This window comes from Brachycentrus maculatus, unplaced genomic scaffold, assembly GCF_059751285.1.
Source record: "Brachycentrus maculatus isolate JH-2025_06_01 unplaced genomic scaffold, ASM5975128v1 h1tg000263l, whole genome shotgun sequence".
NCBI classification, from domain to species: domain Eukaryota; kingdom Metazoa; phylum Arthropoda; class Insecta; order Trichoptera; family Brachycentridae; genus Brachycentrus; species Brachycentrus maculatus.
The window spans coordinates 280,971-293,889 of record NW_028281014.1 but is presented as its reverse complement, the minus strand read 5'-3'; positions in this window follow the sequence as shown (position 1 = coordinate 293,889).

Below are 12,919 nucleotides of genomic sequence, written 5' to 3'. Positions count from 1 at the left end.
TAAGGTAATTTTCGAAGTTTGACGGTTCATTTCTTAAATGCGAGTTAATAATAAATGCCATTTTACATTTTGGGGGTTGTTTGACGTGTATGAATATCCTTAAAGAAGTTGAAAGTCAAGGGATATTAATAAACCATTGAAATGAAAGATATAATAATATGAAGTTCATACTTAAGTGTAGGGTTGTATATTTGTGGTGATTTAAGATTTATATATATATATATATATATATATATATATATATATATATATATATATATATATATATATATATATATATATACATATATATATATATATATATATATATATGTATATATATATATATATATATATATATATATATATATATATATATATATATATATATATATATATATATATATATATATATATATATATATATATATATATATATATATATATATATATAAATATAAATAAATTAGACTTTTTTTTGGAAATGATTTCCACACTACGTAATAATACTTTATTTTTATTTTATGAGTGTAAATATTTTTGAAACGCTTTCGGACGATTGTGAAATTTGAATACCAATATTATTTGATCAGTCAGAAATGTAAATAATATATCGAAAAAGTTTAATTTGAAATTATTACTTCAATTTAAAGTTATGAATGAAGCTCCTGGTATCAATTTGGAATTTAAATAATATCGTTTGGTTTATAACATAACTCACGAAAAAAAACTGTGTAATTTTACTTTTGTAGTTATTTTAAAAACATAAATGTGAAAAATAAATGAAAAAATTATACACTATGATACAAAAATGCAAATTTGGAAAAATAATAGACATTAATGAAACAAACTCCACCAATGTTATACATAAGTGTATTTTGTTGAATAGAAGAATAAAAAATGATCCGACTATTCCAATTAATCTGTGTTAGAAAGTAATATAACTGATATTCGTGGTTTTATATAAAAAAACGAGTTTTCTGAATAACTGAATTCATAACGAATTTCGCCTGAAGTTCATAACTGATTTCAAGCAGACAGCGAGACGAGAATATTTGAATTACAGCTGAACCGAACTCAAAATCCACTTGTCTTCGTCCATTCATAATCCATGGGGTTGACGTTTACCGTCGGAAGATGTCACTACGGTGATGGCTATTCAGGGAGGAATGCGGCAGTAAATTAAGGGTTACTACCTGTACTTACTATACTGGTACCTATATATGTAGTCAACATATTCAACCGGCAGAAGGTCCAAAACCAAAAGTTATACACACATAAAACGAGAGCATAAAATAATTTGATGAATGTGGTTTTTATGAATAATAAAGAGATTTTATGTTTTTTAATGAATTTGAAATATTTTAATATAACACATTGATAAGGCATTTAATTTGTATATATATATATATATATATATATATATATATATATATTTATGTATATATATATATATATATATATATATATATATATATATATATATATATATATATATATTTATATCCGCCTCTGTAGTTTAATGTTCAGCATGCTCGGCTACCGTTCTGGAGGTCCCGGGTTCGATTACCAAGGGAGGGGGCTAATAAATATAATAATTTTTTTCATTCTAATATTTATTCGATATTACCCTTGACTGGTACCTGAAGCGGAGGACTGATCACTTTTATTCATGTGTTAACGATCAAGATAACAATGCGTTTATATGATGCAGTGCCCTATGCACCATTGGATGCGGATAAGGGGTTAGATATTCTGCTTCTATTATCCACATTAACCTTATAATTTTTTTTCTGTTATATTTTTAATAATTTCAATCACATTTTCCATGACTTGCGTAATTATAGACATGATGAATTCAAAATATTTACTTATTTTTTTTACAAAAATGTTAATTATATTATGAATATGGAATGAAAAAAAATAATTAAATAATAATAATATCTACATAATTTGTTTTAAACTTAAGTTATTTGATAGTAAGAAGCTAGTTAAGGTAGGTTTGTTGGTTTAGTAACTAACGTTAGTAGCTTAATCTTGATTTAGAGTTAGATCAACCGAAGAACAAAATCAAAGGTGCCGGGATATCCTATTCAGTTTGCTTTCAGGATGGAAACGGGCTGAAGACAAAGGAAAATTACTAGTTTAGGTGCTCTCTCTCGTGTGTTGTCTGACGTACTATTTCGGGGTTTTGTGCCTTGAGTCAGGTAGTAATCTTGTGGCAGTTTAGTGGTCCCTGTGTGTGATATTCAGAGGTTAACCTCAACTTTATAATATACATACGTCCAACAACAATAGATGGTTCATATCATTGGTAGTTGAAGAGAAAAAAATCACTAAATACCATTTGTATAATATTATAACATAATTATAACGTGACCGGATTAAAATCAAATAACTTATTTTTTACGACTAATAGTAATTGAATGATTTTTTTTACATATCGACATAGATGAAGAAGAATATGAATGTCTGGGCATTTACGGGGCTTACGATCGTCATTGGCTGGTTTCAGTGATCACTTTACTCACGTGTAACATCCCGATTCTACCCATTCTACAAATTCTACCCATGATTGACAATTACACTACTAAATTTTTCGGAACTTCTAGATATCTTGATCAAACTCGAAACACAGTTTTTGACTTCAAAAGAACTTCACTAGAGACATCTATGTGTTGAGGGAAGCTTTTTTATTGAGCAGAAACTCTTTAATTTATATGTGAGGTCAGAATCCTTCCTGGAGTATATTCACATACTTGAGAAACGCTAGAAAATATCCTTTTAATTTTTAATTTTACCTTACAATTTCACTAGTTAATTTATTAACATTATTCTGCTATGTAAACGTTTGGCCCGATCGGTTATTTCTTGAAAAGTTTGTTTTTATCACAATACTAATGTAATGATTGAATAAATTAATTTATATACAGGTATTGGGGTTGAATTAATACTATGTAATTAATTAATTAATAATTGATACTGTTAAAAGTATAACTATGTAAGGGTTTTAAATTAATAGTGCTAGTTTCGGGATAGCAATCCTCCAATCGCGATGCATCGGAGTGACTGAAAACTATTATTTTAAAGGTGATTTAAAACTTAAAACATGTGAGTTCAGAAAAATCTTTCCGAACAAAAATGAATAAATTGTTGCCCAGATGGAAACTAGAAAATTGTATTTTCCCCTGCGAATTTCGACATTTGCCGAAACGTGCTTTATTTTGTCAGAGGTCTCAATGAAATTGAATTGAAGCAATATTTGTGACAGTACTAAAATTGCCACAAGTATCCCATTTATCTTGATGCACTCCGTCCCCCGCCCCGACAATTGTAGCTCAGAGGTGAGATGTGAGGGTGATTTACATATGGCACCCTCGTTCAATATCCGCCTGTAATCAGTTTCATACAATCACACCGCTTAGCGAATAATGCCTCCGGTGGGTACACAACTAGGTCTGATGAATACTCTTAATGCCAGGGCCGCTTTAAACAAAAGCCCGAAAAAAAATCACAAAAAAAAATAACCGCAAATTAGAAATATGTTTCACAAATTTGTATATTTTAGAAATTTTATTTGAGGAAATCAAAGAAAATTGTTTGATTTGTTGCGATTCTTAACAGCGTAAGTGATTCGATCACACAAAGTAATGTAATCGCCAAGGTTCATGCGTGTTTATTGTTCTCGTTACAGACTGTGTGCGTGTATGAGTGATCCAGATTTTGGGGCTAATTGAAGACTTAACAAATAATTTATAAAACTATTATACGCAAATTATAATAAGAAATTAAGCTTTCTAAAAAAATCGATTAAATTTAATAAAATAATATTCAAATATTATACAAAATATTAAGCATTGTATTATTCAATTAATCTTTATCTTCACAACCGTCAGAAATTTGTGTTGTATTTCGACCAATTCCCGGAAAAATATCGCAAATGCCAGCTAGGCAGATTGTTTTGTTATATTAAAGTTGCTCAGCATGAGGTATTGTATAGAAATTTCTGTGTAGAATCATTTTTTATAATAAAACAACATTGATAAAGCATTTTCAACTTAAAATAAAGTGGATAGGCTATATAGTTGTTGTTTTATTATACAAGTAAAATGAAAAAAAAACTTGGTGAAAATAAGTGTATGCGTCGAGGAGAGGAATACTTAGAACGAGTCCTAGATTTGTAAAATCTAAATAAAGTATGTTTTGTTTTATGACGTAAGTCTACGTGTTAATTGAACAGTCCAGGTATTTAGTTTTTTTTTAATAAATGATTTTTGAGGAATGGGTCGATTCGAGTACAATATTCGATTTGCGTTCTTACGTGGAATAACTAACTAGCTAACCACCACGCCGCTTCCTCGCAGGGGTAGGCAGAGAGAATAGAACTTCACACCCCTCTGTCACCTCATACATACCCGCCGATTATTTCGGCTCGTAACCCGACCGCTTTCAAGTATTTGGCATGCCTGATTGTGCCAAGTTTTTCTCGGTCTTCCTCTGCTCATTTTTCTAACTACATTCGTCTCATAATTTTTTTTAACCCTTCTCTCCTCACTCATTCGTTCTATATGTCCAAACCATTTCAACACGCGTTTCGTAATTTTACTAACATGGAATTCAACACACGTTTCTTAATTTTACTTATACAAAAATGAAAAAAAATATTGAAATAAAATTGGTAACGGTTTATGAAGTCCTTGCACCGGCCCCTGGCCCACAACTGGGCCGGTTGAATGCCGTTAATCACTCCTCAATATTCAGCTGCAGCGTCAATCGGCATTATGGTCCGACAAATTGTGTTATTATTGAACAGACACATCTGAATATTTAACCGAACACGCCCCTACAAACAATGCCAGAGCAGGAAATTGCTTATTAAACCACAGATAATTTGTTTACGCGGATCTCTAGCCCAACGTCCGGTGTGGGATGAATCTAATTACTGACTCTCCTCGTCTCCGGGAGATTTATTTGTCGTACCTCATTTTCCTTTAGAATATCTATAACACAATTTCCTGCAAAATTATACGAAGTTCGTATTTACCGAGTCGGTGTATTTTAGATGCAGTACGATATAACAAATGTTTATTTATTCATACAAACGACTGCTGTATTTTGAGAACATTACAAATCCGCACGCGTGTATTTTTTGAAGACTGAGATAACAACTCTCGCTCAAGGAAAATAAACAATTGTTTGATCAGTGATGCACATGATTTTGTACAGGAACAAACTGTTATAAATGAATAAAGTCGTTTCCAATTTCCACAATTACATTTCAATATTTAAGCAAGACTTTCAAATTCATTAACTTAATTGCAATTTCATATTTTTGACATTTCAACATAAGTATTCCATATATTAACATAAATGTATGTAAGTCTGGGTATTTACAGGACTTACAACCGTCATAGGCTTCGTTAAGTGATCATTTTACATACAATTCTACCAATAATTGAAAACCACACCACTATTTTTTTTTCCTTTGAATACAAATATAAAGAGTTTGTTTAATGAAAGCTTTCTCTATTCCAACATACATGGCTGTTGTGAACTCATAAGTTCTATGTCGCGAGTTTAATCAATATATTTTGAAGTTCCAAAAAATAGTAATATCAATTATGTGTTGAATTGGTGAATGTAACACGTGTGCAAAGTGATCACTCAACCAAGCCTATGACGGTAATACTTTGAAATACCCAGACTTCCAAATTATTCGTCATCTATGTCAGAGATGTCAAAAATATTAAAAACAACTCCTAAGCGGAGATAATCCAGATTTTTGGACAATTATTTGGGCACACTCAAAATTTTGTAGAATAATTGCAATTTATAAAATTATGTATGTTTGCAAAGTATAACATTCAATCATTGTGTTTTGCCCATTAAATAAACTTATTTCATTAAAAATTAAAAGTAAGGAAATTTGCAAAAATACGAAAATAATAAAAGGTTTCTGAAAATTGGGAAGCGGAGAAAATATCTCAATTGTTGTTACAAAAAAAGATACTTAATTACAAATTATATTTTATAAGCTTTTATACAAACCAACAAACTTAAATTGATTTCAAAACGGTTCTCCGTTAATATTTACATTTAATTTTCAGCTTAAAATATTGAGTATAACTTTAATTTTAAAACGGAAAACAGGCTTTTTTAGTAAATAAAAAAAAGTAGGTTTTTATTCAGCAAAGTAGCTTTTTTAAAAAAAGTAATACAGTAATAAAATAAAATTCACTCCACACGAGTTTTGAAAAAAATATAAAAATATAATTCAAAACCACAGATAAACTGATTGTTATGTTTTTAATGCCGGACGCATTGACTAAAATTATATGGCTCAATGATAATAAAAATAATTATTTTTCACTACATACATAATATTGATTTTTTGCATTGATATATTTAAGTTCAAGGTTCATCGCCTAACTTTGATGTTACTTAAAAATGAATATTTAAAATCGGTTACCATAGATGAAATTTTAAATACGATTTATGACTAGACTGAATAATTATCTTTGTGTAAGCTGTAAAGAAGCACGCTTTCCTCCACGAACAATGCTTAGTTGCACGTGTGTTGTTGTAACGTTCAACAGATGACACTAACACTGTAGTATTTTTTTTTTTCTCAAAAACGTGTTGTCACAGGTAAAACACGTTTCAATTATAAAAAGTTCAAATGCAAGGTTATGTTTAAATTTCAAAACTGTCGAAGAATGCATTAAGAAGATTTCAGATTTTGAACCAACGTACATATTTTTTTAAAAAAGGTTGGTTTTATTCATACTTCGCACTGATAAATTGTGTCGGGTTGTGGTCCCGTGGTTAGTATCGCGGACTCTTAATTCAAAGTTTCTCGGTTCGAACCCCTCTACCGCAATTTGATACCTATTTCTAATAATGAAACGCTTAGGCTGACAGAAATAGCGTGAAATTGAAATATTTGTGTAAATAATAAAAACATACATGTTTATCTTTTTAAAATTAAAAAATATTGAATTGATTTTAGATACAAGAGGTGATTGGTTATTTCTTGAATGTTTTCCGCAGATACTTTGTAGCACATTTTATAATATCTTTATAAAAGTAATTAACTTTGTTTTTACCACTATTTTTACTGATACAATTTAAATAAAATATTATATACAATATTAAAAACATTAAAATACTCTCACCAAAACTTCCACACACTCCATAAAAAACCTAAATGTTATTAGCTAATAATGATAGGTTATTAGCTGAGATTGGGAAATATTCCAAAGATTAATAGATCGTATTAATACAATATTAAAATGTAAATAAATTTATTTAAATGTATTAATATGTATGTTTCCAGCTTACATAAATCAAGCATTTTCAAAGTAATTCATGTAATCCAATTAGCCACTTGACATCGAAATAAGGTATTATATACAGCGGTTAATTGCGAAAACATTACTAATGCAAAGTTGTGCCTTAGAATTAATACATTATTATTACCTTTGAGTACGGTCAAGCCTGGATCTGGGTAATGGAAGCTCGCCAGAGTAATCTTTGGAAATGTTTCAACTGTGAAATCAAAAGAGCTCTGTTTTGAGGTATCGCTCTTTATATATTGGTAATTAATAATATGAACCGGGTTATGAATTGTAAAGAGAATCTAGGATTCGAAAACAATTTATTTTGATCAGGGACCCGTGAATAAACGGATCTCATATTTTGAGGATTGTAAGGACGATGAATATATTATAAGTAAGTAATCATTATGACGCTTCACGAAGGGGTAGGCAGAGAGTGTATAACGCTTTGCCACTGTGTTATTTCAAATATTTTTTGCCTTTTCGAAATTCGTGCAATTCTTTTTGTATTCTTATTCTACTTCTAATAACATTTTTCATCTAACAAATAGAAGTAACATTAAATACACGAAAAAAATGTGGTCAGCTATGCGCTTCAAGTACTAGTCCTGAGTAACATTTGATAAATATTAGAGTGAAAAATCACTTATGTTTATTTTGTCCATCCTAGGTATCAAATCCGGGACATCCAGCATGTTTGCATAACGCCCTAAGCACTTCACTATGGAGGCAGTTAAACGTCATATATACCCGCTAACCATTTTGACCCTGACTTGTCCATATCCAGGTATTTGAAGTACTCATGTCAAGTTATATTTATATTATTACTAATTGATTCCGGAAAATGATAAGGAATGCATAGAAATACGTTTCACAAAAGAGTTAACCCTAGATTACGGGACATTCGTAAAACTTACGACGGACATCTAATCTGTGGGGAGCACCGAGACAACATATCGTTCACTCCTTTCAAGAACGTAATAAATAAAAAAACTCGATTTTTCATGAGAACGTTTTTAAAGTTTAAAAATATAATACAATGTGTTAAAAATAAATATCAAGCCACTTATTAAACTTTTTACTGTGCAATATATCTTTTAAGGTAAAACCTGAAGGTTTTTTCTCTATTTGAAAAATATTTACCGCATTTAAAAAAATAATTGTACAATACATTTTCTTCAAAATGCAAAAACAACACTTTCTGCCCTGTAGCGGGTAAATATTAAGTTAAAAATATGCCTCTTTTGCTGGGGTATAGTATATTTAGTATATTTTATAGCACAACTGAAAATTGACGATTTTTGATTTATTACGTTCTTGAAAGGAGTGAGCGACATGTAAAGAATGTAGTGACAACTAGCATGTGTCTTTATTTTTTTTATCGATATTTTTGGTTTTAGAGTTTTTCTTATCGTCGAAATTTTACGATAGTCTCGAATTAGGTACATTGATACAAGTAGATCGTAGTCTGAGAAACTAGTTTTTTGAAATTTTCAAGCGCCTGGTGTCACATCTAAATATAATAAAGTATTGCTTTGGTCTGATAAAAATTACGAAGCGAGTAATATTTTAAATACTTTTATCAATAAGTATGTAAATGTGGAGGTCCTCACCAAAACGTTACATTTTCATTATAAATGATTTTAAGTAATCAGGAATTCTAGCTTTTAAAATTGATATATTTTGGCACGATTTATTGATTTCAAATTGGTTTAACACAGGATTGGTCACGTTTTGTAGCAACTTCAATAAGATTTCGATAAAATACAGTGAACAGAACAGATTTGCATTCAGAGGATTTTTTTTGTCCAATATTGGAGTAACTTTTTGGTGAGGACCTACACAAATATGAATCTAGACTGCTAAAATCATAGTAACGCTCTAAACGAACTTTAAAATATTTTAATTGTATGATAATCGTTTCCGCCCACGTAGTGTTATAGTCAGCACGCTCGGCTACCGTTCTGGAGGTCCCGGGTTCGATTCTCAGGGGGGAGGGGGGTCAAATAAATTTATGTGATTTTTTGTATCTAATATTTATTCAATACTACCCTGTACCTGAAGCGGAGGGCTGATCACCTTTCCTTCGTGGGTTAACGATCAAGATAGCACTGCGTTTATATGATGCAGTGCCCAATGCACCATTGATGTGCGGATAAGGGTTTAAATGAAAATTAAATGAATGATAATCGTTTTATCCATTTTTATACCAAGTTTTCAGATATAACAACACTCTTAAATCTTAGTACTCATTTCGAATAACGGTTTTGAGTGAGAATGATTGTTAATGTTGTTACCGTGAAAGCGTCAAAAAATATTCTAAAACCCACAAAACCGTCGTGAAATCTCCCCATTTTGCCTGGATAAAATGTGATATCATCATCCAGGCAGCCCGTCTATGGGACACTTTATACCGTGAACTTTCGGAACAACGTTCGGAAAAGTACTTTTATCGCTTTCCCATGTTCAATATCGCGTTTTCAATATATTTTTTAACTCTTGCACGTGAGAAATTTATGTTTCTTTTACGACCAACACGTTTTCAATACACGCTTATGCATAATGATATTCTATACAAAAAATAATTTTTCGAAAATTACTAGCGTAATAATAAAATAATAAAAAACACTACTTTAATATACATTTTGGTCCACTGCTACAATAAGATAAATAGGAGACGTTACCCTCCTTAGTGGAATCAACAGGCATGTATATGAATCGCAAAGATTACAAAAGTCGAAATATTTATACTCTCTCTGGATAACGCTAAATGCTAATATGATTAATTTTTTAGTAAAAAATTATAAGAGTAAAAATTGATGGTGATTTTTGAGTTTTTTGTCCGTAGTTATATTTATAGCGATATTATCTTGTATCTGCATTGCGTTGGTATGAATAAAAATATTTTGTAAAATATTAACACAGGTATAAGATCAGATAATTTGATCTAAAACATATTTTAAAATATCATAACTAAATTTCATAAGCGTAATAAACGGGAGACTAATAAATTGCCTGTTGAAAAACATTTTTAAACAAATATATTTGCAATAGTAAGGTTGAAGGAAATATACAATTGGAACGCATACATGTTTACACTTACATGTACACACATCCACACACTTATATCCACTTATTTATATATATATATGTATATATATATATATATATATATATAAATATATATATATATATATATATATATATATACATATATATATATATATATATATATATATATATATATATATATATATATATATATATATATATATATATATATATATATATATATATACATAACTCTGACACAATCATGATTGTGATGCTCGTAAAAATGTTTTATTTATATCCTTTTAGAAGATCCGAACATTAAAACTAGAAGTCCCCTTTACAAAACACATTAAATACAATGAATGATTGACTCAATTTAGTGGCAAGTAGTTAAGACAACCTTGGGCAGTAATCTGCTTATACGATGTCCATAAAAAGCTCCGGCAGACTAAAATCCGGATGAGCTTTTTGCAGAGTAAGCGGCCGCTATCTGCAGCGCACACTTACTCCGTTATTCCTACTATCACGGCGATACAACCATCTCTACCACTATGCCGTGGGCCTACTACACAGTGCCTAGGATCTGTCAATCACTTCGATACGTAGCACATTGGGACGCTACTCATACCGCGATACGTGAAATGCAATAATTATCTGCGATTAGTTTATTTGATTATTCAGAATAATAACACGCTATTCGCCTTTAAAGTGTTGTCGAGAATCAAAATTATTTGGCTACCACTACCATATTTGATTCCCTCTACCGGAACACAAATATTTTTATCTGTCCAGTCTTAAACTATGTACGAACATATGGCATAACTATAATACCTTCCTATTTTACTTATTTCTCATGTAATTTCATCTAAATATGTATTCGTAACATTATTTCGTTATATTAGTTTTTTGAGGTAGGTAACAATTATTTTTTTTAAATTTATGAATCATTTTTATTTTCATTTTACAGAAAAATCGTATTTTAATTTTTTTTCTCAATAATAATAGGAACAAGTCAATAAGAGTTGTAATACATGTGTTTAATTTTAAATAATCAACATGGCATTCCACAAAGTAAACGCCAAATAAATAAATAATAAAGTGAAGATTTCATGAGTGTTCGTATGTTCATACGTTAAGGTGTTAATTATAGTGGTATCGTGTGTAAAACATATATGTATGTTCAAAATAATACATATTTACAAAAAGACATACTATCTTACAATATTAAATGGTATAACATACGATGTTTCCTCTACGAAGGCATAAACGTACTGACTGTTCAAGTTACAAACGCTTTATACCTCTTATTTCTTCCTGTATCGGATGTTCTAATTGAACATTTTTGGAATTTATCTCGGCGTCAGAGTGTTTTGAACAGAACATAAACCCACCCCTGTTGTGGTAGTGCGGCAAAATACTTTGCTGTGCAATAAAACCTTCCATCCCCTAATGCCCGGGCACTTACTCTTTATTTTCTCTTAAACGACGCCAATGAAACAACATAATTATACACACCACTCGCTACCCCAACTGAGTAGAGCCTTTATTTCAATGAACTAAACTACTAAACCTTATCAACTTTACTGCCCTGCAGAGACGAGTCAGCGGTTGAGGATTGTCTTTGATTTAGATGAAGTCGACACAAACGGTGTTTTACTTTTACACTCGGAAACTCGTAAAAGTCCTACTGAGCTTAAAGTCCTCTCTCAACTTTAAATGACTTAATGCAATTAAGTTGATATAATTATAGAGTATTTCATATTATTTCTTAAGATTGTGTAATTATAAAAGTGATAATAAAAAAAATATATGGGAAAGTTATGTAAATTTTATTTTGTGACTGATTAATAAAAAATGCTGTTAATTATTAATGTCGGTGTTACACTTATTCTGTGATATTGGTGATTGCGTCATGTTTGATCTGACATTGTTGATTGCGTTATATTTTTAATCTGACATTGTTGATTGCGTTATATTTTTATCTGACATTGTTGATTGGGTTATATTTGAGATATGACATTGTTGATAGCGTTATATTTGAGATCTAACATTGTTGATTGCGTTTTGTTTGTGATCTGATATTGTTGACTGCGTTATGTTTAAGATCTGATCTGACAAAACCCGCATAGGTATTCGTAAATATTGGCGGATTACTATTTGGTTACTTAAAGACGAGCCTGATCCGATGGATCTAACTCTAAGATGTAAGAACGCATTATACTGAGGATCGTCAACATAGTGTGTCCTCAATTTCTGGATTCCATCACGTAGACACAGCTGCGAAGGGTAAACATGGCGTCTCGTAGTATGGTAATGATACCATAAAGGAGATTATTGCCCCCGCCCTCCTTCCGCCCAAACACCAGAGATATTAAGGATTAAGGACACCCAAAGGATTAGGGAGCTAGAGAATGCTTCGTGGAGATATTTCACTGTCGAAAATTACGCTCCTTTTAAAAATATGTTCCTTTCAAGATTACGCAGCGCGCCTTTCCGATAATGTTTATTTTTTAAGCCCGATTTTCCGGGTAGAAAATTTAAATTCCATA